A 27,081-nucleotide genomic window follows, 5' to 3' on the forward strand; every position below is an offset into this window, starting at 1 on the left:
ACCAAGGAGTGCCTGGAGGGGCGTGACTAAGTATCAACTCGGTCTGACTAAGGTCGCATGGTGGCTCAATCGACTCCATGAACCAGGGAGGAACCGAGCAGAGGGACCAGGTGCTACTCCAGGTCCGACCCCGGTCACAGCTGTTGACCCACACTGGGGAATGCAGGAAAAGGCAGGTTAGGCTGGCATACTGACAGGTGGGTACTGGCAGGCACAGCTGGTATGCAGACAGGTGGGTACGGACAGGCACGGCTGGTATGCAGACAGGTGGGTACTGGCAGGCACAGCTGGTATGCAGACAGGTGGGTACTGGCAGGCACGGCTAGTATGCAGACAGGAGGGTACTTGCAGGTAGGAACGCAGACAGGATAGGGACCAGTACATACTGGGATACAGGAACAGAGCCGCTGGTGTGGTAGACGAGCAGAGCAGAGCAAAACCCGCAAGTGCGGTAGACAAGCAGAGCAGACCAAAGCCTGCAGATGTGGCAGAAGAGCAGGGCAGAGCAAAATCCACAGGTGCGGTAGACAAGCAGAGCAGAGCAAAACCCGCAGGTGCGGTAGACAAGCAGAGCAGAGCAAAACCCACAGATGTGGTAGGCAAGCAGAGAAGAGCAAAACCCACAGGTGCGGTAGACAAGCAGAGCAGAGAAAAACCCGCAGGTGCGGTAGACAAGCAGAGCAGAGCAAAACCCGCAGGTGCGGTAGACAAGCAGAGAAGAGCAAAACCCGCAGGTGTGGTAGACGAGCAGAGCAGAGCAAAACCCACAGGTGCGGTAGACGAGCAGAGCAGAGCAAAACCTGCAGGTGCGGTAGACGAGCAGAGTAGAGCAAAACCTGCAGGTGCTGTAGACGAGCAGAGCAGAGCAAAACCCACAGATGCGGTAGACGAGCAGAGCAGAGCAAAACCCGCAGGTGCGGTAAGCAAGCAGAGCAGAGCAAAACTCGCAGGTGCGGTAGAAGAGCAGAGGAGAGCAAAACCCGCAGGTGCGGTAGACAAGCAGAGCAGAGCAAAACCTGCAGGTGCTGTAGACAAGCAGAGTAGAGTAAAACCACAGGTGCGGTAGACAAGCAGAGAAGATACACACAAGGTACTTACAATGAACTAGCGAGTGGACACTAAACTCACAAACAGAAGTACAGAGACAACGAGTTGGAACTGAACAAAGAACAAGATACAAGAACGAGCCTGGGAACTCAGCCCCCTGGGTGGCAGAAACAGACTAGAAGTCACAGATACAGGTAACGAGCCTGGTTATACAGCCCCCAGGGTGGCAGAACAGACTAGGAGTCACAGATACAGGTAGCAGGCCTGGGTATACAGCCCCCAGGGTGGCATAAACAGACAAGATACAGGACAGGACCTGGTAACTCAGTTGCACAGAACACACTGAAAGAAAGTGTTGCTCAGGCCCCTTCTACTGGGTTGGGGGGTTTAAGTATCCAGTTACTCACAGAAATAGGCTGGGGAGGCCTTAAGACAGCACACACTGTAAGTTTAAGAATCAGGCAGTAACAGCGCCGCTGCCCTAAGCAATCAGACAAGAGACATGCACACAGCAGGTACTGGAGCAAAGTGTGCAGCATGAACTGATAGGTAAGATGGCGGTCTTGCATGGTGGGAGATGGTAAGCCATGTCAGCACGCCACCGGGGATGTTACAGTACTCCCCCCTTTATGCCCCTTCTTCTTCAAGTCAGCAAGAATTTTCTGCAGAGAATTTGAAGGCCGATCCTTCTCTTCAAGAAGATTACCTCTTCTGTCCACTAGAGGAAACAAAACTGGTGTCACCATCTTGATGACCAGATTGCTTCCTCCCATCGAGCTATCCTCAGCATCAGATGAAGAGAGTGAAGTACCAGGAACAGGACACAGGAAAGTCTCTCTCCATTTGTTAATATTGGGTAGCACCCCAAAGGATTCACGGGATAACTGGAGATCCTCCACCTGGTTGGAGAGGTGCAGAGACTCGGGAGTAACCACTGCCTTGACTGACTTATTGCCAGATTTATTAGAGATGGAGGATCCTTGTGTAGCACCCCGAGGGCTCGGCTGCTACAGGGGTATTGCACCTCAAACCAGAGGTGTGATATTCCACTCCTGGGTAAGGATGGAGTGTGGACCAGGACTCAGTAAGCTGCATGCACCACACACACCCCATTTCCGAGGGACAGCTCAACGGTGCTCCCACTAGACAGAAGTGCAGGCACGACAGCATCTGTTCCTGGCTGGAGTGGGGAGGGGGAGGAAAACCCAGTGGTGTAGGAGCAGATAGGGGTGGGTCGCTGGGCAAAGGTAGGAGCCCATTGGTTGCTAGTCACCTGGGCTCGGGTGTTAGAGGGAGGTATATAAGGTTAAGTTCAGTTCAGTTCAGTGGAGACAGTCTGAGGAGAAGACAGGAAGCAGAGCCCCTGCATGGGCTCTGCTCTGCAGGCAGGCCTTGTCAGGAGGCTGGAGCCTGAGAGAGAGAGAGAGAAGAAGGAACAGAAAGGAAAGTAAGAAAGGAACTGGAACAGAGGAGAAAGGAAGCAAGGAACACAGAGAAAGGCCCAGAGACACGAAGGCAGAAGGAACCCCATATGCCCAGGAGATACAGGGTGAAGGGTTGGCAGAGCAGGGTACCGGAACCCGAATTGGTGGAGGCGACTAATCCTCAGCCAAAACCGGAGGTTGTGACCACATCTTGTTGCGACCCCTCACTACATCCACCAGGAAAGCATACCGCATATGGTCAGGGAAACCGGAGATAGGTTTCGCCAACAGAAGGCCCGAGGAAGCTGGACAAAGGTGGGTCACTGGTGGGGATGGCCAGTAGAAAGGAAGAGAGGGGAGCTCTGAACCACACTCTGGAATTGCCTGGTAGTTGACCGAGTCCCTCACCTGGTGAACGCAGCACGGCTTAGGCGGTCCTAACTGTGCACAAGTGACCTGATAAAGAACTGTGAGTAAAGCATTGAAAACTGCAACTGCACGTCTCTGTGGTTCCTCGCCGCACCAGCACCATTAGTACTGGGACGCTCACACCATCACTCCCATCATCTTCCACATTGGCTGCCCTGAGGTAATACTTCTCCCGTGGGGAGTCATCCCATACTCAGCTGCGCAAACAACATCAGCCTCAGCGGTCTGCAGCGCAGCGGTGGTCCCCACTGACCGCAATCCATGGGTGGCGTAGTCGAACAATTACAATACAAATAGACTGCCACTGGTTTGATCACCCTGGGCACGGACCGGGTCACCGCCACACGGAGACTACAACCCCCAGCATCCCAGCGATCTGGCTCCGGGTATCCCCCTGCACAGCACAGGCCCAGGGGGCACGTCACTTGCTTAGGGACAAACTTCAGTCTGATTTCTGAGATGACACGTCTGCGAGGCGGGCGGTACCTGAAGCCAGATCATTGGTACAATCGTCGAGACTGTGTGGGGACAATGCCTCTGCTTCCCTTCCTTTGGAGACTACAGCGCACAGTGAGTCAACGACTAGCAGATCTAGTGAAGAAGAAGAAAACACTGCTGACTGTCCTGATGATATGGGGACTGGACACCCCTTATACCTCAGCAGTCCCCCAGGAAACATTATGCAGGATCTCCAGACCTGAGTGGGCACTAGATCTCTCGGCTCTGAACGACCTGTGGATAAATCAGACAGCACCTGGAATGTGAATTTCTTCATGTGTAATGCTCCAATCTGGAGCTTAATTTGTACAGACATATTTTGACTGTTTCTAAGTGGGGCTCGTTCTTCCGCTGACAATGCCCAAACCGGATTCTGGAGTTGTCGGACGGGAATAAGACACCGACTCTTCAAGGCTTTACGCCCGAAACTTCCGGTTAATCCGAGGCCTTCACTTGCTACGGAGACAGTCACGGTCATCTGTGGAGAGGAAACACTAACGCCAAGGACAGCCTCTCCTACAGGCCTAATGTCTTGGGATTCTCCAACCTTCGCTGGACAAAGACCGTCAGGGTGTCCCAAACAACCGCAGCGGGACTGCAATCCGATTTTGTGACTGAGTTCTGGCCTCTACTTTGCCTGATGAACATGGTCATCCTTCATGGATTCTGTGCGGGTAGCTGCCTCTACAGTCTGGGGAACAGGAGGTCTTTGGGAGGACAGAACCTGGCATGATGATTTACATCTACGCCTTGCACGTCTGTACTGCCTCTTGAGGTTGAGAAGAGAAGTATTCTGCGGAGCATTGTCATCCTGTGTGGATTCTGTGTGGACAGCAGTCTCTTCAGGCTGGAGAGCTGGTGGGCTACCTACACGCATCACCCATCAGGACTGCTCCAGGATATTGGGAAGGGAAGCATTAGCAGACGCCTCAGGGCTAGGGTCATCAAAGACCATTAGAATAGCCACCAGGAAGGCCTGCAGGTCAGAGTCGATAGGATCCTATGCTTCCCATAGGGGGGTGATCCAATTCAAGGCATCACCCGCTAAGCAGGACATCATAAATGCTACTTTAACCTGATCAGTGGGAAAATAGTGAGCATAGAATTTGAAATGCAGCATACATTGCTCCACAAACGCACGGCTATGTTTTGGATCCCCATAGTACCTTGGTGGATCCCCAGGAATAAGTGCTAATAGCTCCATTTGGGATGGTGCATAAATCGCCTGGACCTCAGCTTGACAAAAAATTTTTCCTTGGTGCACGTATTCGCCAGACAAGAATTTAAATGTCTCCAAGAGTGAAGGGCCGTGGGGCTCAACGGGGACCATGGCCTGAGCAAACTGTTACGCACACTCCAGGACTGACTGGCGTGGTTAGTGATCCCACTGGACCATGAATGGAGGAGTACATGGATGGGCGTGACTAAGTATCAACTCGGTCCGACCAAGGTCGCACGGTGGCTCAATCGACACTGTGAACCTGGGAGGTACCGAGCAGAGGGGCAAGGTGCTACTCCAGGTCAGACCCCGGTCACAGCTGTTGAACCACACTGGGGAATGCAGGAACAGGCAGGTTAGGCTGGCATATTGACAGGTGGGTACTGGCAGGCACGGCTGGTATGCAGACAGGTGGGTACTGGCAGGCACAGCTGGTATTCAGACAGGTGGGTACTGGCAGGCACGGCTGGAATGCAGACAGGTGGGTACTGGCAGGGATGGCAGGTATGCAGACAGATGGGTACTGGAAGGAAGGAACACAGGCAGTATAGGGACCAGTACAGACTGGGATACAGAAACAGAGCTGCAAATGCGGCAGAGCGAAATTCGCAGGTGCGGTACACAAGCAGAGCAGAGCAAAACCCAAAGGTGCGGTAGACAAGCAGAGCAGAGCAAAACCCACAGATGCGTTAGACAAGCAGACCAGAGCGAAATCCTCAGGTGCGGTACAATAGCAGAGCGAAACCCGCAGGTGCGGTAGACAAGCAGAGCAGAGCAAAACCCGCAAGTGCGGTAGACAAGCAGAGCAGAGCAAAACCCACAGGTGTAGTAGACAAGCAGAGCAGAGCAAATCCCGCAGTTGCGGTAGTCGAGCAGAGGAGAGAAAAACCCGCAGATGAGGAGACGAGCAGAGCAAAGCAAAACCCACAGATGCGGTAGACAAGCAGAACAGAGCAAAACCCGCAGGTACGGTAGACAAGCAGAGCACAGCAAAACCGCAGGTGCGGTAGACAAGCAGAGCAGATACACACAAGGTACTTACAATGAAGTAGTGAGTGGACACTAAACTCACAAACAGAAGTACAGAGACAACGAGTTGGAGTTAGGTGCAGGTTCAGACACTGCAGGAAAAGGGAAGATACGAACATAGAGACAAACAAGTAACGGGCTAGGACACTGTTCAGACAGGAACTGAACCAAGAACAAGATACAGGAACGAGCCGGGGAACTCAGCCTCCAGGGTGGCGGAAACAGACTAGAAGTCACAGATACAGGTAACAGGCCTGGGAATACAGCCCCCAATGTGGCGGAAACAGACAAGATACAGGACAGGACCAGGCAACTCAGTTGCACAGAACACACTGAAAGAAAGTGTTTCTCAGGCCCCTCCTACTGGGTGGGCGGACTCTGGTGCTGATGGCAATTTTTTATCATCTACGTTTGCCCAGAGGCATGCCATCCCTTTAGAGTTACTGTCAAGACACATGAACATTAATGTTGTCAATGGTACACTCCTGGACGCGCAAATCACCCACCAGTCGATTCCCCTCACCATGTCATTTCCTCAGGGTCACCGGGAGGTCACCTCATTTCTTATTATTCCCGGTGGATTAGACGAGGTGTTATTGGGTCTCCCCTGGTTACGTTGTCATACTCCACACATTGACGGGAATACGGGGGAGATTTCTTCCTGGAGTGAGAATTGTGCGCCTCAGTTCATGGTCGCAGTCACCCGGAGGGTAGTCTCTGATCACTCTACCATTGTGGCTTCCGGACAGATTCTTTGTCTGTCCCCAGGACCTGGGTCTTGTCAGACTATGTCAAATGGAACTCTCAGGTAGAGAGGGTGGCTGCTGTGTCCTCTAACCAGGTTCCATCGGAAGGACGTTTGTTTCCCCTAATCTACAGAATATGGTGCTCTCCTGGGCTCATGCCCCTAAGATCGGAGCTCATCTGGGGGTCAAACGTACCACTAAGTCCCTTCAATGGTCCTATTGGTGGCCCTGGTGGCGCCAGGATGTTAAGGACTTTGTCCTCGCGTGTCCCATCTGTGCGGGAGATAAATCTTTCTGCCAAAGTCCGGTGGGTCTTCCCCATCTGTCACCCGTGATGGACTCCACACATAGAGAGTCGGTTGTCTCTTCTCGTCGCCCTGCCCCCGTATTCTATCCGGGCGACAGAGTGTGGCTCACGGCCCGTAATACTAAAGTACGTGGGGAATCTGCGAGGTTTGTCTCCCGCTTTCTTAAAGGGTACCCTGTACACCGGAGGGGTCATGGTTCTGTGAATCCCCTCTTTGACCTGATGGACCACATTTTTGCCCCCCTGCTCATGGAGGAAAATGAGTGTCAAGTGGAGGGGGATGTTAGAAGGGGGGATAATGTTAGGCGTCGGTCTGTGGCTGGATTCGAAATGGGTCCAGAACCTTCTGTGATCTCCCATTACAGTCCAGCCAGGGCTGATGCTGCTCAGCATCATCATCAGCCCCAACACCTAGCTGGTCCACGAGACGTAGAGATTGTCTCCTGTGTATTGGTACCTAGCAATGTTAAGCATGGGTTGCAGAGGGAGACAGGGCGTTTGGAGTCTAAGTCCAGGATTCGCCGTATTGAGCATGCCCATGACCTGGCGGATCGTGATTGGTGGTTTGGCACCCACATGACTCGGTGACCTGGCACGGCCTGATTGGTCCACGGGAGGTGTAACCAATGGTGCGTTGGTGGGCAGGGCTTAGTATTTAAAAGGCCTGCCCACAAACATGGCGGCGCGCTCTGATCATTGAGCAGTGATGCGATTGTGTGGACGACTGTGTTCCACGAGTAGTTTCTGTCAGGCAGGCTAGTTCCATAGAGACAGGCTAGTCCCATAGAGGCAGGTAGTTTCGTGTAGCAGTCTGGCTCTGCCAAAGGGGTCGACTAACACCACGAGCAGCCTGCAGACGTCCTATCCACGGCTATCGCCTGTCAGCCACGTGGAGTAGTACCCTTCAGTCCGGTAGCACGACGGCTGGAGGCACGTGTACCCATCGGCGTAGTCACACACGCATCCTAGCGCCGCCACTGTAGTCCCTGTGCTGTAACAGGACTACAGATCATTTTTCACTCTCGTGCTGCTAACGGAGATAGTGCGAATTGCTATACCTGTTCCAGTGTGCAGAAACACGGAAAGGTTTAACATTTATGTTGGTTGCTTTCCTTTCCACCCGGAAAGTGTTCGGCAGCAGTCCACCAGGCTACATCGCGGACCCCGGGGTCGGTTGCATTCCATTATATGAAAGTTGTTTGCAACCACCCTCCTAACAGAGGGAAAGTATAAAAAACACTGTTGTGGTCTTCACAATCCTCATGCAATAGGACAAGCTGGAAGGCAAAACAAGTGCTAGGAATACCCCAAAAGAAAAGTCTTGAGTGAGGAAAAGAAGGGCTCAATTCTGGCTTTACTAGCAGAGGGATACAGTGAGCGCCATGTTGCCTCCATCCTTAAAATTTCGAAGACGACAGTCCATTACAACAAGGTCAATCAGAAGACATTGGGAACAACAAAGCTACTGACCGGCAGAGGGTAAAAGTGACTCTCCACTGACTGGGATTACCGTCATCTTGTTCGAATGTCACTCAGCAACCACAAGATGACATCAAGTGACCTACAAAGGGAATGGCAGAGGGCAGCTGGGGTGAAGTGCATGGCAAGAACAGTTCTTAACAGTTATAGTATCTCGCCTACAATACGCTAAACAGCACAAAGACAAGCCTTAAAACTTCTGGAACAAGGTAATTTGTAGTGATGAGACCAAAATTGAACTTTTTGGCTGCAATCATAAACATTACATTTGGAAAGAGGTCAGCAAGGCCTATGATAAAAGGAACACCATTCCTACTGTAATGCACGGAGCTGGATCGCTGATGTTTTGGGGATGTGTGAGCTACACAGACACAGGAAATTTGGTAAAAGTTGAAGGAAAGATGAATGCAGCACATTATCAGCAAATACTGGAGGCAAATTTGCACTCATCAGCCCAGAAGCTGCCCATGGGACGTACTTGGACGTTCCAACATAACAACGATCCAAAACACAAGGCCAAGTTGACCTGTTATTGGCTAAAGCAGAATAAATTGAAGGTTCTGGAGTGGCCATCTCAGTCTCCTGACCTCAATATCATTGAGGCACTCTGGGGAGATCTCAAGCGCGCAGTTCATGTTAGACAGCCCAGGAATTTACAGGAACTGGAGGCTTTTTGCCAAAAAGAATGGTCAGCTTTACCATCTGAGAAAATAAAGAACCTCATCCACAACTACCACCAAAGACTTCCAGCAGTCGTTGATGTTAAAGGGGGCAATACACGGTATGAAGAACTGGAGTATGTGAACTCTTGATCAGGGTCATTTAGATGTTTTTGGTTGTCATTAAGATTTAAAAAGAGAAAACACAGTAGTTTGACAATAAATGGCTTCACCCAACCAATAACCATGAGTGGAGAAAAAGTTTTTGTTATCATTCATATTCTCTGAAACAAGGCCAAGAAAGGAAAAATTCTGCTGGGGTATGTAAACGTTTGAGCACAACTGTATATATATGTAATGCACTAATAATACAGGGGGTGTACTTACATGCTGAGCGCTGTATAAATAATGTACTGATTATACAGGGGTGTATTCACTTATGCTGAGCACCGTATATATATATATATATATATATATATATATATATATATGTATATATATATATATAATGTATTGAAAATATAGGGGTTTGCTCACTTACTCTGAGCACTTTATATATAATATACTGATAACACAGGGGGTGTTCTCACTTATGCTGAGCAATGTATATATATTGTACTGATAATACAGGAGTGCACTAACTTATGCTTAGCGTTGTGTATATATAATGTACTAATATTACGGGGGTGTACTCACTTATTAATTTGTCTCTCTCTTACTCTCTCTCTCGTCCTGGACATAATGTCGTTATTGCGCCATTCTAAGCATGCTCAGTCTATAGAGGCTTCGGACAGACAGAAACATCCCTGGTTATATTATAGATGTACTGATATTAAAGGGCTGTACTCACTTAAGCTGAGCGCTGTATATATAATGTACTGATAATACAGAGGTTTTTGTCAGTTATGTTTAGCGCTGTATATATAATGTACTGATAATATAGGGGGTGTACTCACTTATGCTTTGGGTGGCATATATAATATAATGATAACATGGGGTGTATTCACCAATTTGTCTTTTTGTTTCTCTCTCTTGTCCTGGACATAATGTCGATTTTGCGCAACACTGAGCATGCTCAGTCTATAGAAGCTTCAGACAGACGGACACATCCCTGATTATATTATAGACTAGATGGCGGTCCGATTCTAATGCATCGGGTATTCTAGAATATGTATGTCGATAATTTATGAAGATTTAACAATAATGCAATGAATACACAGGATTTTCCGGGTAAAATATATAAATTATCATAAAATTTTATTGCTCATAGAACTTAATACAACTGAACGAAATTATTAAACAGATCATCAAAATATATAAACCATTACATGAATATCTAACCATATTTAAATAAATCATCGGACGAAAGAAGTACATCGACACTATAATATATTTAACAATATCAACCCAAAATATTTTTGTACACCACGTTTCTTGTGAATACGTTTTGACTGTGTATAAGCAACTTTCCTTGTAAGAGGGTATGATGAACTTGCACCTTGACGTTGGATTTCATTTTAATTCTTGAAAATGCAACATAGAATTGTCCATGACCAAAAAACGGGCTCCGGTAGATATATGCCAACACAGTGTAGAGTTTGATCTTGTGACTTGTTTATTGTCATGGCAAAAGCTGGTTTTTCTGGAAACTGTCAATGCCGAAGCCTAAGTGTAAGACCGGTGTCTGTAGGACATAAATCAATGCGTGGAATGAACACTTTGTCTCCTTTTGCTGATCCAGTGATCACTCTTGCTTGAATTACGTGGGAATGGAGTCCAGTAACAATAAGGCGAGTTCCATTACATAGACCATTTTTTGTATTTAGATTCTGCAGCAACATTACGATTGTTCCAACTTTGAGCTGTAGTCTGTGGGATGGCATTTCTGATGGCGTAAGACTATTTAAAAATTCAACTGGATAATGCTCTCGTTCATCTTCATTGTCTACATCCACTTAATCATCACTTTTGTACAACTTATACTCTCCAGGCATTCTATCCATCACACGTGAATTTAGCAGAGCCACGTCATCGTTCTTGGGACATAGAATTGCATGGGAAGAGGCCCTCTCAACTCAGCTTTGGTCGTTCACATCAATTTCAACGCATTTTTAAAAAACATCACTTACGGTGCAGTCAGTGCACAACATGTCTTCTGGTATTTCTATAATGTCTTCTCCAAGGTTGTATTCATTGCTAAGTTCACCATTACCAAGTTTAAGAAGCCACTTGCTGTACCCTGGGTCAGAAGATCGCATGTTGTTAATTAGTTGGAGTTTATTAAACTGTTTCCAAAAGGTCAGCCATTTTTAAGCTGGACTCGATAACATCTGTTCTTGTTCCATTTTGTATGACTGGAAGGCATTGCCTAAAATCTCCACCAATGACAAAAACATTACCTCCAAATGGAATTTAATTTTTTTCAGCAACATTTGTAGTCATTACTTCGCGCAGAAGTCTGTCAATTAAGCTCAAAGCGTATTTGGGTGCCATCGTGCACTCGTCAAGTATCAAAAGATTTGCATTGTTTAACTGTCTTCCTGCAAATGTGTCTTGTTTTATTCTGGAAACGGAGATTCCGTTGACTGAAACTAGTATCCCAAAGAGTGAATGGATAGTGCGACCTCCTCATAAAAGATTTGCTGCAATACCTGTTGTAGCCGATGGCAATACGACTTTTCCCAACTCTCTAACGTGATGCATTAAAACTTCATAGAGGTATGTTTTACCGCTCCCTCCTGGACCGTCAATATAGAAACATTTTGGCCTTGCATCTGCTTGGTTTTCTATAGCGCTCACAATAGTGTCATATGCAATCCGTTGTGGTTCATTTAAGGAGTTTATCTTCTCTGTTGCCAACAAAAATTCATAAGCTTCGTCATGCTCTGGAACTTGTGGAACTTGAATTGCAGGCTGTAGCAAATTAAAGTCTGAAAATGTTTTTCCATGCAGTAGTAAGACATTTTGGACATCTTGCAAGGCATAAGATTCGCAGTTTTGACAATTTCCATTTCTGTTGTGAAGACCTAAGCAGTAATCCTCGATTATATATGTTCTTTGAAATTTGTCCAAAGTTGAGCCGGATTTGTAGGCGGGCCAAATACGCAGATGTAGGGAAACAATTCACAAAGTTGCTTAGGCATATGTAGGGTAACTGCGTCTTCTAAAGTAAGTCTCCACACAGTATCATCCAATAGAAGTCATAAAGCCAAAGCTGCAGCTTTAAATGTATCGTGCAATACTTCGTTAACTGTTTTCAAATCGTCATAACTTGTAGCTCCTTACACATGCAGTGAACATGTAACAGCCAAAGGCAATATCTTTCTTGATCCTTGACACTAACAGTATACATGCATCCAATTATCCAATTATTCTGCTAAGTCCTCGTTGTCTTGGATTCCAAGATTCATTCCAAACGTAATGCTCTGGAATCTCTCAATACAAATACTGCCTTGCGTTTTCGTCACGTTGGTTCAGCAAAAAACATTCCATTAAAGTTGACGTCGTGCTTAAAGTTTCTTAAACATCTTTGACTTGAGCATCTTAAAAGATATAAAGCTGCTGTTGATTTGGTAAATGAATAGCTAAATGTATAATGGCATGGGACTGTGAATGCTTTGGAAACATCCTCCAAGCAGCTTCTGGAGCACTCACATATCTTGAGTCAACAAAAGTTGATGATTCATTGTGATTGATTGTTTTCTGTTGTATTTCGATGTTAGCTTTATCATGCCCCTTGTAGATGTACTTGAAAAGATATTTTACACTTTTTATTGAAGCACAGATTTCAACGTTGATGTGACAGTTCTAGCGTTTTGATAAGTATTGGTTGTATGGAACTATCCATGAGTTATTTATTTTTTTTGCTGTGAACAATGTTATCAATGTGTTGTCGCCGGTAGGATGGGTAGCCATCCAAGTCTTTAACAGTGTGCTGTTTGAAGTCCTTTGGAAACCCTTTTGTACACTTTCCGTTTTCCATGCATGGACTTTTTGGATTTGCTATACCGCATGGGCCATGAACCATATGAGAGACTACAATATTGTGCGCGGTCAGCGATAGCGCCACGCACAGGCAGTATTGGCAACATGAGGTATTTACGAAATTCATTAGGGTCCCCGGGGGGATATATTGGGGGGTTAATTTAAAGTAGCCGTGCCAATATCGCTGATTGGTCGCGGCCGGCCAGGCTCGACCAATCAGCAAAGCTTGGTTCAAATCCAGCCCAATTCGCGGCAGGGCTGGGCCTTTCGCTGATTGGTCGTGGCCGGCCGGGCTCGACCAATCAGCGAAGCATGGTTCAAATCCAATGCCAATTCGTGGCCGGACTGCGCCTGTCACTGATTAGTCGAGGGCGGCTGGCGCAACCAATTAGCGACATGGGATTTCCGTTACAGACAAACAGACAGAATTAGACTATTATATATATAGATATTGCGTAATAATGCTTCTGTGGTTTTATGAACTTTGGCCAAAACCTTTGATGTAATTCTTTTTACTATTCTGTCATTCAGTGGGGGGAAATAAGTATTTGATCCCTTGCTATTTTTGAGAAATAGAATGTCCAAAAAAAAAGTCAAGACAATCACATTGTATAAATTAGATAAATTTATTTGAATTTTGCCGTGAGAAATAAGTATTTGATCCGTCTGGCACTTAATACTTGGTGGCAGAACCCTTGTTGGCAAGCACAGAGGTCAGACTTTTTTTGTAGTTGATGATGAAGTTTGCGCACATGTCGGGAGGAATTTTGGTCCACTCCTCTTTGCAGATCATCTCTAAATCATTACGATTTTGAGGCTGTCGCTTGGCAACTCAGAGCTTCAACTCCTTCCATACGTTTTCTATGGGATTAAGGTCTGGAAACTGGCTAGGCCACTCCATGACATTACTGTGCTTCTTTTTGAGCCACTCATTTGTTGCCTTGGCTGTATGTTTTGGGTCATTGTCTTGCTGGAAGATCCAGCCATGGCCCATCTTCAATGCTCTTACTGAGGGAAGAAGGTTGTTGGCCAAAATCTCGCGATACATGACCCCATCCATTTTCCCTTCAGTACGGTGCAGTCATCTTGTCTCCTTTGCAGAAAAGCACCTCCAAAGTATAATGCTTCTCCCACCATGCTTCACGGTTGGGGCGATGTTCTTAGGATTGTACTCATCCTTCTTCTTCATCCACACACGGTGAGTTGAGTTAATGCCAAAGAGCTAAATTTTTTGTCTCATCAGACCACTGCACCCTCTCCCAATAACTCACAGAATCATCCAGGTGTTCATTGGCAAACTTCAGACCGGCCTGCACATGTGCATTCTTGGGCAGGGGGGCCTTGCGGGCACTGCAGGATTTTAAACCTTTAATGCGTAATGTGTTACCAATGGTTTTCTTATTGACTGTGGTCCCAGCTGTCTGGAGATCATTAACAAGTTCCTCCTGTGTAGTTTTATGCTGATCTCTCACCTTCCTCATGATCAAGGATACCCCACACGATAAGATTTTGCATGGTGCCCGAGATTAATGTTGATTGACAGTCAATTTGTATTTCTTCCATTTTCTCACTATTGCACCAACAGTTGTCTCAATCTCACCCAGCGTCTTACTTATGGTTTTGTAGCCCATTCCAGCTTTGTGCAGGTCTATGATCTTGCCCCTGACATCCTTAGAAAGCTCTTTGGTCTTGCCAATGTTGTAGAGGTTAGAGTCTGACTGATTAATTGAGTCTGTGGACAGGAGTCTTTTATACAGGTGACTATGTAAGACAGCTGTCTTTAATGTAGGTAACAAGTTGATAAGGAGCGTCTAACTGGTTTGTAGGAGCCAGAACTCATTATGGTTTGTAGGGGATCAAATACTTTTTTCTCACTGCAAAATGCAAAAAAATGTATCTAATTTATACAATGTGATTTTCTTGATTTTTTTTGGATATTCTATCTCTCAATGTTAAAATTAACCTACCCTTAAAATTATAGACTGTTCATGTCTTTGTCAGTGGGCAAACTTACAAAAACAGCAAGGGATCAAATACTTATTTCCCTCACTGTATATATGCATATAATCCCTTGTTATTTGCTAAAGTATTTTGAAATGATAAAGAAATTGATCAAGTGCCAAAATACATAGCCTGGCAAACCTGTCTGTTCTGATTACACATGATAAAACTCTTCTGAAAGTTTCAAGTCAGCTGCTGTTTTCCAACTCACTATTGCTCAAGCAGCTTTGTTCTGGCTGACTGGGATTTTCATTCGAGCTCCAACTGTTTTACTATACTTTGGTTTCAAAACTTCCTTGTGTCTGGTATTAGCACATCCTCATAAGGTGAGCATATAATATTTGGCTTCGATGGTTTGAGCATTTTTATTATTAATTACATAAGGATGTCTAAACTATGGAGAACCTTGTGTCTTTCTTCCATGGGGTATCGTACAATCAAAATATGTCTTGTGTTGTTCAGTTATGGCTAGAGCATATAATGCAGAAATGTTTAATCCAATCTAAGAGAGAAAATCTAATGAAATATAACGGTGATGTGACCAAAATCATCTACTATATAATTGTCTTATCCCATCTGTCTGTCTGTCTGTCTTTCTGCCTGTCTGTCCTGGAAATCCCGGGTCGCTGATTGGTCCGGCCGCGGCCAATCAGCTATGCGGCATTTCTGAAAACATGGCGGCCGTTAGCGGCTCATGTGTGGCACGGAGGTCAGCGGCGATGAAGCCGGGAGATGCAGCTGGCTACTCGCAGCATAAGTCCACCGACCGCAGGCGCCTCTGACCTACATGCGGCTATCGTCGGGAGATCAGGGGCTACGGCCGCTTATCTCCCGAGGACAATTTGACGTCCCTCCCCTCCCCTCCTCTCCTCTTCTCTCCTCTCCCCTCCCCTCTCCTCCCGTCCCTCCCCCCGCTCGATCAGGACCCCGACACCCGGCGTCATACTTACCCCTCCCCTCCTCTCCCCTCCCCTCTCCTCTCCTCCCGTCCCTCCCCCCGCTCGATCAGGACCCCGGCACCGGCGTCATACTTACCCTTCCCCGTGCCTCCGTAGCAGCTCCTGTGTCTTCCGCTGATGCTCTGTGACGTCTCAGGTCAGAGGGTGCGGTGACGTCTTTACACCGCGCTCTCTCCTGACCGGTCACAGCACACAGCATGAACATGCCGGCTTCGCTGGAGTCCAGAGAAGCAGCTGAGAAGCGAGCTGAGTATTGTATTTTTTTTTTTTGTATGGGGCCATAGGGGACCTGCATGGGGCACTATGGGGGGATGGATATACAGGGGATATGACTTCCTGCATGGGGACCTGCATGGGGCACTATGGGAGGATGGATATACAGGGGATATGACTTCCTGCATCGGGCATTATATGGGGGGCAGAGGTGACATCCCACATGGGACATTATATGGGGGAGAGGTGACATCCTGCATGGGGCATTATATGGGGGGAGAGGTCACATCCTACATGGGGCATTATATGGGGGAGAGGTGACATCCTACATGGGGCATTATATACGGGGGATGTGACTTCCTGCATGGGGTATTATATATGGGGGATGTGACTTCCTGCATGGGGTATTATATACGGGGGATGTGACTTCCTGCATGGGGCATTATATGCGGGGGATGTGACATCCTGCATGGGGTATTATATATGGGGGATGTGACTTCCTACATGGGGCATTATAAAGGAGGGTCGTTGCGTTAGAATCGGGCCACCATCTAGTAATAAGTATAAACTCCTTTGATATAATGGCTATCCACGGTAGCTAACATTATTTACCCGCCAATTCTAAAAATCTGACCCTTACCTTGGAGAGATGCTTGCTAAGGTCGTATGTGTTACTAGTAGACAAGGGTCTGTGCTATTTTTATGAAAGATGCAAATACTTCGTAGATTTGGTTAAAAGCTTATGTCAAGGGTTTATAGATTGTAGATTGAAAGCAGAGCCCTCACTCCTCTTGTTATGTGTTGAATTATGTGATACTCTGTAATGTCTAATATTGTCAGTTCATGTATTCTCTGAATTAAGTTCTGCAAAATATTTTGGTGCTATAGAAATGAAAATCATTATTCCTTTCCCTGTGGTAATAGTTCTTTTTATGGATGGATGCTTAAGCTCTCTTGATCCTCTGGGTACTGCAGTTTTCTCCCACACTCCAAAGATACTGCTACAGCCTCTGCCCCTTCTGAAACAAAGAAATATAGATGTTATTTCTTATTTTTATTTTTACAACTGTTTTGCATATTTGCACGTCTTCTTTTTGTGGTTCTTTTTACACATTTTTCTTGTAAGCACTGTGCTTTTATATTAACTGTTTATGAACCGAGCCACTTTGTACGGTAATGACCGAGCCTTCTTTTTAAAATCTAACGTTGATCAATTTATGAGTTAATAACTCTGGAACACTTCAACATATGCCAGTGATTCTGAGGCTGCTTTTTAGTGACACATGGTACTTCATATCAGTGGTAAACTTTGGTCGATATTATTTGCCTTTGTTTATGAAAATATTGAAAATTTGACAAAAATATAGAAAATTTTGCAATTTTTAAGCTTTGAATTTTTATACCCTTAAACCAGACAGTTATACCACACAAAATGCTTAATAAATAAAATTTCCCATATGTCTACTTTTCATCACAATTATTTTTTAAGCATAATTTGTTTTGTTAGGAAGTTAGAAGGTATAAAATTTACCAGTAATTTTTCGTTTTTTCAACAAAATTTACAAAATCTAATTATTGGAGGAAAAGGAAATATTTGAAATGACTTTAAAGAGCTAATTGACAGAAAATATCCCAAAGTAGCACTATTCTAAAAACTGCCACCACAAAGTGATCAAAACTACATTCGATATGTTTATTAACCAATTAGTTGCCTCACAGGAATTAAAACAATGTGGGAGGAAAACATTAAAATTTTAATTTTCCTCACAAAAAATATTGCTTCAGGGAAAATGTTTTAATTTTCACAAGGGTAACAGGAGAAAATGGACCATATACTTTTCTGTGCAATTTCTCATGACTCCAATACCCATTACGTGGTGGAAGACTATTGTTTGTGTGCACGGAAGAGCTCGGAAGGGAAGGAGCACCATTTGACTTTTGGAGTGTAAAATTGGCTGGAATAGATAGCAAGACACCATATCATATTTGCAGAATCCCTGATGTGCCTAAACAGTGGAAACCCCCCACAAGTGACCTTGTTTTGGAAATTATGCCCCTCAATGAATTTATCTAGAGGTGTGGTGAGCAACTTGAAAACACAGGTGCTTCACTGAATTTTAAAGCATTGGATGGGGAAAATTATAGCCAGCAAAGGCTAAACAGACAGCTGCAGGATAATATTAATAACCTAGGAAGGGGCCAATAGGCCTAAGTGTTTCCTGGCTATAAAAAACAGCTCCCAGCTGTTTGATTAGCGTTTTCTGGCTAGTTTATGGGGGGACCCCAGAAAAAGATTGACATAGGGTCACCCTATAAATTCAAATCAGCAAAGGCTAAACAGACAACTGTGGGCTGATATTAATAGCCAGGGAAGGGGCTATGGCCCCTTAGAAGCTAATAACATCAGCCCTCAGCCGCCCCAGAAATTAAGTATTAATAAGATGTGCCAAATCTGGTGCCTAGCCTCAGCTCTTCCTACTTGCCCTGATGCAGATGGTAAATGGGTTAATAGGGCATGAAGCCCAGGGGTTAGTAATGGAGAGGCATCTATAAGAAGGCCTCATTACTAACCACATAGTAAAAGTTTGTAAAAGACACAGCCTGAAAAAAATCCTTTATTTTAAATAAAAGTCCACATGGTTTTACACACTTATTTAAAAATAAAAAAGCACAGTTATACTCACCTAATACCTAATCATCACAAGCCATTGTTCCCTGTAAAGAAACAAAAATAAAAATAAAAACATATCCCTCACCTCGATCCAGATGACTTGGAGAGCCGTCACATCTCCAGGACAGCAGGCTCACACTGACACAGGTAATCACTCCTGTGTCAGGGTGAAGCACTGAGCTGCGGTGTGAAAGTTCACCGGAGTTGATCAACTGACAACTTTTTTACTCAGCAAGCTGTTGCTGGGAAAAGCACTCACATAGATTACATGGCGGACAGGTGAGTATTATGGTGGTTTATTATTTTTTAGCTTTTAGAGGTGACAAGGGCATCGGGGATTAGGCGTTAAGGTGAAAATTATGGTGTTTTTATTGCTTCTCTTTTACAGGGGACAAGGGCATTAGGGATTATGTGTTAAGGTGAGTAAAATGCTTTTTTATTTTTATAAAATAAATTTTATATGCAGTGCGCTAAGGAAAGGTAAATTTACTAAAAACCTAGCAAAATGTAACAAAATGTATGATTACCTCTCTTTCCTATACAGAGTGCTGACAATACTTGAATGCCAATAGTAAAATGCCCGCGAACCAAAAGAGGATGGTCACTATGATCCTAGATTTCCTGTGTGGACCGTGATTTGAAATAATTTTTAAATGAATAACTAAGCTTATGTAAAACCAAGAACAGTAAAACTGAATGATCTATGCATAATTGAATGGTGGTATAACACCCCCTTACCTATGGTGGATGCAAATGCCTGAATGCTTGCCAGCTAACCTGGACAATCCTACTAGCGGTGCCTGATTTACAGTGCTTAACACGGCTGGATCGCCAGATGGTAGAGAGTAGCCGGGCTTGGAACAGCAGGGGATCCTGTGTGTCGGCACTTCCTTGTGCTCCGTGCAGGAGTTTGAGTGCTCACGCTGCTGGATCTCCAGGAGGTAGAGGAAACACAAAAAATAATAGATAAATTTGTAAGAAAGGGATATAACCAGGCTAAGGTAATGGAAATAAATAAAGCAGTAAACAAAATATGGAGAGAGTCCTTAATAAGCACTAGGATAGAAAAAGAAAATGAAAAAATGAGGACAATTGACACCGTAGTGAATGTACCCATAATAACGCAAAACAACCAAGATTGCAGATTGTTAAAAATATTGTAAATAAACATTGGTCTTGGTTGCAGGAGGATAAAATAATAGAAGAACTTTTCCCAACATGGCCAAGTTTTATATATTGAAAGGCTGGTAATTTAGCAAGTATAACGGCACCCACAGTGGTAAGAAATGGGGATGAGCGAATGTTTCAATATTCGGTTCGGATTCCGATAGTCGAATCTGTAAAATTCGCCGATAAATTTGTCGAATATTCGTTGAACATTACCGAATGCCTTAGGATTAAATGGGGGGCAAAATAGTGCATATGCAACACTTTCAAACGGGCCCAAAAGCTTCCAAAGCACATAAAATTAGGGCTAGACACCTGGAAAGTGCTATCAAATGACCCAGAGTATTTGGAATGGGGTGGGATGGTATTGGGTCAAGTTTACAGGTGGTGAGATGTGATTTGGTGAGTAAAGATGATCTTCTGTGACGGTGGAGAAGCTGGTTTTGGAGGAGGAGAGTTGAGTAGTTATGAGGAGGGGCTGTGTCGACCTTAAGCAAAAGCTTTGCCTTATGTTTTCAAAGTTCTGCTTTAAGAATGAGGCTAAGTCTTCTGAGATGAGAGGAGAGGAGAGGGGGAGCTAGTGGACAGAGGAGGGACTTGAAAGTAATGAATAGCTGTTTAGGGTTGTGAGTAGTGTTGAGCGATACCTTACGATATCGGGAAATATCGGATCGGATTGGATCGGACCGATACCGAAAAAGTATCGGATATCGCCGATTCCGATACCGGAAACCAATGCAAGTCAATGGGACAGAAATATCGGAATGAAAATAAACCCTTTCTTTCCTTGTAGGTTAATTCTACATGAAGGAAAACAACTAAGAATAATGTAGAATGTATTGGGGGAGGTGGGGGAGACAATAAAGGCATAGAAGTTTAGCCCAATCAAATGGAATAGCAGGAATTAATTTTTTTTTAAGACGTTCTGAGTTACCGAAATATTGACTATGTTAAGTATTTTTATATTTTGTCAGATTTTTATGTTTCACTACTTCCATGCTCTTCACCTTCTTTTTTACTTCTCCCACACTTTCTCCTTCATCATCCTCAGCATCTTTTTCATCCACTTCTTCTTCACCTTCTTCATCTTCTTCTTCTTCACCTTCTTCGTATTATTCTTTTTTTTTACATTCTTCATATTCTACTTCTTCATCTTCTTCATATTCTTCTTCTTCATCATATTCTTATTTGTGACAGGCATTCCTGTAGTTGTTATCTATAAAAGGTTGGACATTACACCTTTCGTTCTGCCCGTCACAAAAGATTTACAACAGGATTTGTCCACGTTCAGTTTGGCCTGCAGCAGCAGGTCTTTTCCAGGGGCACCACGAGGAGGAACGGACTCACCCCCATACACTGCTTAGTCATCTTCTGCTTATAATTTAGATATTATCTTTTGCTCTGATTTTTAGTCTTATTCTTAATGTTCTTCCGCTTTTTGTTCTGCAGATTCCTGTATTTCTGCTTCTTGGTTTTCTGTCTTTTGTTCTTCTGTATCTTGATGCTTGTCTTCTCTTCTTTGTCCTCTTGGTCAACTTCTTCAGGGTCATCTTCTTGGTCTTCTTCGGGGTGGTCTTCAGGGTCGTCGTCTTCGGGGGTCCTCGTCTTCGGGGTCCTCGTCTTCTTCGGGTTGGTCTTCTGGGTCCTCGTCTTCGGGGTCCTCGTCTTCTTCGGGGTGGTCTTCAGGGTCCTCGTCTTCTTCGGGGTGGTCTTCAGGGTCCTCGTCTTCTTCGGGGTGGTCTTCAGGGTCCTCGTCTTCAGGGTCATCGTCTTCGGGGTCCTCGTCTTCTTCGGGTTGGTCTTCAGGGTCCTCGTCTTCAGGGTCTTCGTCAGGGAGATCCAGAGTGATTACCAAGAACCATTTCAAAAAGCTTGAACTTGGAAATGTAGCAGAAGGTACAAGAAGGCTGAGGAACTACCGAGGACCAGCTGACGGTACTGGAACCCGGATGGGTAGCAGAAGGTACAAGAGCCAATGAAACTACCGAGGACCAGCTGATAGTACTGGAACTCGGTTACTAAGCAGGAGGTACCTGTGCCAGAAAGCACTACCAAGGACCAGCAGACGTTGGTGGAACTTGGATACCGAGAAGGAGGCACTTAATCCAAAGGCACTGCCGAGAACCAGCTGACGGTACTGGAACCCGGATGGGTAGCAGAAGGTATTAGTGCAAATGGAACTACCGAGAACCAGCTGACGGTACTGGAACCCGAATGGGTAGCAGAAGGTACAAGAGCCAATGGAACTACCGAAGACCAGCTGACGGTACTGGAACTCGGTTACTAAGCAGGAGGTACCTGTGCCAGAAAGCACTACCAAGGACCAGCAGACGTTGGTGGAGCTTGGATACCGAGAAGGAGGCACCTAATCCAAAGGCACTGCCGAGAACCAGCTGATGGTACTGGAACCCGGATGGGTAGCAGAAGGTACCCATGTAAAAAAAAGTTTCAAGTCCGCGAGCGGGCCGCAGTTGCCAAAACCCACAGTCCTACAGGGGGTGCTTGTCCTATTGGCACTATGGAACCAGCCTTCATTGCCAGATTCCGCAGCCCACATAGGAGTCACCTAAACTGCAGGCACCATAGAGTCGGCTAACCTGACCGCAACATGACAGGACGACGCATTGGAGGCAAAGTGGCGTTGACACTACCCGGAAACAGCTGGCGTGCTGGAACCAGGCTGGGCAGGAGGGAGTACCCGTGCCAAAGACACTGCTAGGAAACAGCTGGTGGTGCTGGAACCCAGGGTAAATACTAAAAACAGAGTGGAGCCAGAGGCGTAATTGGAGCAACTTTAAAATCTGTAGTAGTGTGAATGTGGACAGAGCAGGAGAATTTGCTGAACACACAGCTGGGGAACAGCTGACGTTACTGAACCCAAATAACACGGCAGCAAGTGTTGACTGTGCAGACGGCACTTCCGAGCGCCACCTGGCGGTGTTGGAGCTCAGGGATAATACTGAAAACAGAGGAGCCAGAGGTGTAATTGGAGCAACTTTAAAATCTTTAGTAGTGAGAATGTGGACAGAGGAGGAGAAATTGCCGTCTGCACAGCCGGGGAACAGCTGACGTTACTGAACCCCAATAACACGGCAGCAAGTGTTGACTGTGCAGCCGGCACTTCCGAGCGCCAACTGGCGGTGTTGGAGCTCAGGGATTACAGTTCAGGTGGTAGAAACATGAACACAACAGGAGACCTGGATACTGTTGCCACCAATTATTTATTCTGGAAGAGGATTGGCAAATTCATGAGAGATCCAGGCCTTGTTCATTTTCAGAAAAGTAAGCCGGTCAACGTTATCGGAGGATAGTTGGATGTGACGCTCTGGCCATGTATCCAGCTTACAGACCAAAAACTTGAAGGGAGAAGAGCCGTATGGGAGTACACTAAGAGGGCAAGACATGTAGTCTGTCACCATCTGACGGAAACGTTGCCTCCTGCTGACTGGAGCCGTCTGTGATGTTGTAGACATTTGTGGCGGCGGGGACACAAAACTTTGCCACATTTCGGCCATACTGGTCTTGCCTTGAGCTGAGGCGCTGCTTCTGCTCCCTCTTTGTGCAGAGCTTCCTCCACTGCCTCGATGCACTGAGCTGCTTTGTAAAGCACTAGCAACACTGCTCTCAGTTGGAATGGAGAACATGATGGAATGCACCAGTGCGTCTTGGTACTCCCGCATTTTACGCTGCCGGTTCAATGGTGTTATGAGGCTTTGTAAGTTGTCCCGGTAGCGAGGATCTAGGAGTGTGGACACCCAATAATCAGCCATGTTAAGAATGTGTTAAGAATGTGGGCGATGCGGCCGTCGTTTCTCAGGCACTGCAGCATGAAATCAACCATGTGCTGCAGACTGCCAACTGGCCTTTGTGAGGAACCACGTTGCGCAGACTGTAGAGAAGCAGATGGCATTTGTGACTCCTCATCCTCCACCTCTTCTAAAACCTCGTCCCTTAGTGCTTGCAGTGTTTTTTCAAGCAGGCAGATAAGGGGGATAGTCATGCTGACTAGTGCATCATCTGCACTCGCCTTCAGCGTGGAATAATCGAAGGCACGCAAAACGTGGCAAATGTCCTTCATAGAGGCCCACTCAGTGGTGGTGAAGTGTGAACGGCGCGCACTGCGACTTGTTTGCGTCTGCTGCAGCTGGTACTCCATTACTGCTGCCTGCTGCTCACACAACCTCTCCAACATATGTAACGTTGAATTGCGCCTGGTGGGTAGGTCACATATGATGCGATGTTCCGGAAGACGTAATCGGCGCTGCAGAACTGCAATGCGTGATCTTGCGTTGCTGGAACGCCGCAAGTGAGCGCACTCTATGCCTACCTTGTGAAGCAGTGCATCAAGATTCGGATAGTCCCTCAAAAAACTCTGCACGACCAAGTTGAGCACATGTGCCAGACATGGGATGTGAGTGAGGTTGCCTAGGCCCAGAGCTGCCACTAGATTTCGGCCATTGTCACACACTACCATGCCTGGCTGGAGATTCGCTGGCACAAACCACACGTCGCTCTGCTGCTTGATGGCATTCCAGAGCTCCTGCGCTTTGTGGCTTCGATTCCCCAAAGAAATTAATTTTAATACGGCCTGTTGACGTTTGGCCACGGCTGTGCTCATATTGGTCACCATAACAGGTAACCGTTCACGGGTCGATGTGGAGGTAGACCGTGACGGCTCCTGCAGCGCTGATTCAGAGGAACTGGAGTATGAGGAGGAGTCAATGTGTACAGACTGGATTCCTGCAATCCTTGGAGTTGGCAGAACACGTACAGCGCCACTCTCAAGATCTATACCCGGCTCCACAACATTTACCCAATGGGCAGTGAGGGAAAGGTATCGTCCCTGTCCATGCTTACTGGTCCACGCATCGGTGGTCAGGTGGACCTTGCTACTGACGGCGTTTTGTAGCGCATGTTTAATTTTTCCCTCCACATGATGTTGCAGGGCAGAGACGGCTTGCCTGCTGAAATAAAAGCGGCTGGGCATGTTGTATTGTGGGACTGCCAATGCCATAAAGTTACGGAATGTGTCAGTCTCCACCAGCCTGAATGATAGCATTTCAAGGGCCAGTAGTTTTGCAATGCCAGCATTCAGAGCCTGTGCTCGGGGGTGGTTTGCCGAGTATGGGCGCCTTTTCTCCCATGCCTGTGCTAACGATGGCTGTAGACTGGCCTGGGAGTGTGAGGATGACTGGGAAAGTGGTGCTGTGGGTGGAATTACACTATGTCTCTGTACAACAGTGCCAGAGATTCTTCTATGGCGATCCTGTGAGGAAGCCGAACCAGCTGTGTGTGAGCTGGAGGAAGAGGCTACAACACGAGCTGAAGAGGTGGTAGGTGGCGCTGTAGGTTGGCCTAGGTCTTCAGTGTGTTTTTGTAACTCCACCACGTGCTTGGTCGGCACATGTTTCCACATATTTGTGGTATTGAGGTTGCTGACACTTTTCCCTCTTTTCACCTTCTGATTACACAGCTTGCATTTGACAAAGCAAATGTCATCTGCAACTGTGTCAAAAAAAGGACCAGGCACTGCAAGTCTTGGGAGCGCCCACTTTGGATTTTGGAAGAGCCATGCTCCTAATGGGTGCCGAAGTGGAGGCTACAGGCAACCAAGTCTGCCCCCTCCCTCTCCCTCCTTTTTGGGCTGTTCGGGGAATCTCTTCCTCAGAGCTGCTCCAACCACATTCCTGTCCCTGACGCCATGATGGGTCAAGGACCTCATCATCTACACCACCCTCTTCAAACAACTGCTTCTCCTGGGTAGTCTCGACAGCACAGTACGCACCAGAATGTGGCACCTGAGTCTCATCATCAGATGCGTACTGAGGTGTGCTGCTGACCATAGGCACTGGCCCACCCGCCTCTTCAGATTCAGAGAGACAAAACGGTTGCGCATCACTGCATACTACCTCATCTTCAAATTCTCGAATTCTGCTTGGCTGGCCCCCTCTTTCCAAGCCAAGAGATTCAGAGAACAGAAGTAGAGATGGTTCCTGTCCAGGGCTCTCTTACTGCCTGGGCAATTTGGCAGGTGGTGAAGAGACAGATGGGTGCTCTTCAGTGCTCAGGACCTGAGAGGATCTGGAACTAATTGAAGTCGATGCGTTAGCTGCCATCCATCCGACAACGGCTTCAATTTGGTCCTCCCACAGCAGTGGGGTACGGCTAGCTCCTACAAAGCTGTGCATAAAGGACTGTTCCCTGATAAAACTGGGGGATGCTGAGTCACTGGTGCCCACAGCAGGCACAGAATCCCCACGTCCTCTCCCTGCAGGCACAGAATCCTCATGTCCTCTCCCTGCAGAAACTCCACGCCCACGCCCATGCCCACGACCACATGCCTTACTCCCTGCCTTCTTCATCTTGGTAGACTGATAAAGATAGGCAGAAAAGTACTAAGGGCTTAGTGTGCTTATTCCTGAACAGCTGCTAACAGGTATAAGAAATACTAATTTTATAAAGTGTGGACTAGACTTTAATATGAGCTAATGTGGCCTACACAACTGTAAAGTGGAGTGTTTGGTGAACTTTATTTAGGTTTTTTTTTGTCACAAAAAGACACTGGATGTGCCTAAAGATGTAATACCGATAGTATCACAAACTTTTTGTAGCTATTACAATGTAGGAAGGTAACCTACAATGCAATAGATGAGGCTGCAAAAAATAGGCTAATACTAATCTGGCTGGGGCTGCAGGGCCCAATGCTGCAGAAAGGCTCCTCTAACTACTCCTATATAGTGTGTTTGGAACCAATTTAGCTGAATTCGGATGGAACCACCACACTAATAGGAGAAATCAGTAAAAATTATGAATTGGCAAAAAAGGACAATGTATGAGGCAGTGACACACAGCAGAGTGAGCTCAAAATGGCGGCGGCGGCTTTTATAGTGCATCATGACATCATTTCAGCAGCCAATCACAGCCATGCCATTAGTTAAGATGCCTACATGCCTAACAGGATGTGCCCACACTTCTTAGGATCCTCATTGGCTGAATAAAATGAAAATGGCTCATTGCATTATGGGAACTTCCGATTCCGGTATACGATATTGCAAAAGTATCGGAATTAAGTATCAGAATTCCGATACCGCGAATATCGGCCGATACCCGATATTTCAGTATCGGAATGCTCAACACTAATTGTGAGACACGTATGAGACACGTCAGTGCTTTTTTAGGGGTGGCTTGACACAGTAACGAGTCAGGAGAGACATGATGGTCCTGAGTATGTGTCAATGCTTTATCAGGT

At 46.2% G+C, this 27,081-nt stretch overlaps 1 protein-coding gene across 6 annotated transcripts in view; it reads left to right on the forward strand.

Annotated features, from left to right (window-relative positions):
• The window catches only part of LOC141172014 (sulfotransferase 2B1-like), a 913,436-nt gene that overhangs the window by 522,939 nt on the left and 363,416 nt on the right, over nucleotides 1-27,081 (forward strand). Inside the window, exons 1-2 of one of the 6 annotated variants that reach the window (XM_073655783.1) lie at nucleotides 15,006-15,148; nucleotides 19,054-19,084. The exons of 3 other annotated variants lie outside the window; for them this stretch is intronic. The gene's annotated coding sequence lies outside the window, so the exon portion shown is untranslated. Of the gene's footprint in view, nucleotides 1-14,990; nucleotides 15,149-19,053; nucleotides 19,085-27,081 lie in introns of those variants that run through there. 2 more of the 6 variants (XM_073655781.1, XM_073655782.1) reach the window with 2 other exon arrangements.

This window comes from Phyllobates terribilis, unplaced genomic scaffold (genome assembly GCF_046119375.1).
Source record: "Phyllobates terribilis strain yellow unplaced genomic scaffold, ASM4611937v1 Scaffold_12__6_contigs__length_324123572, whole genome shotgun sequence".
Lineage (NCBI taxonomy): Eukaryota > Metazoa > Chordata > Amphibia > Anura > Dendrobatidae > Phyllobates > Phyllobates terribilis.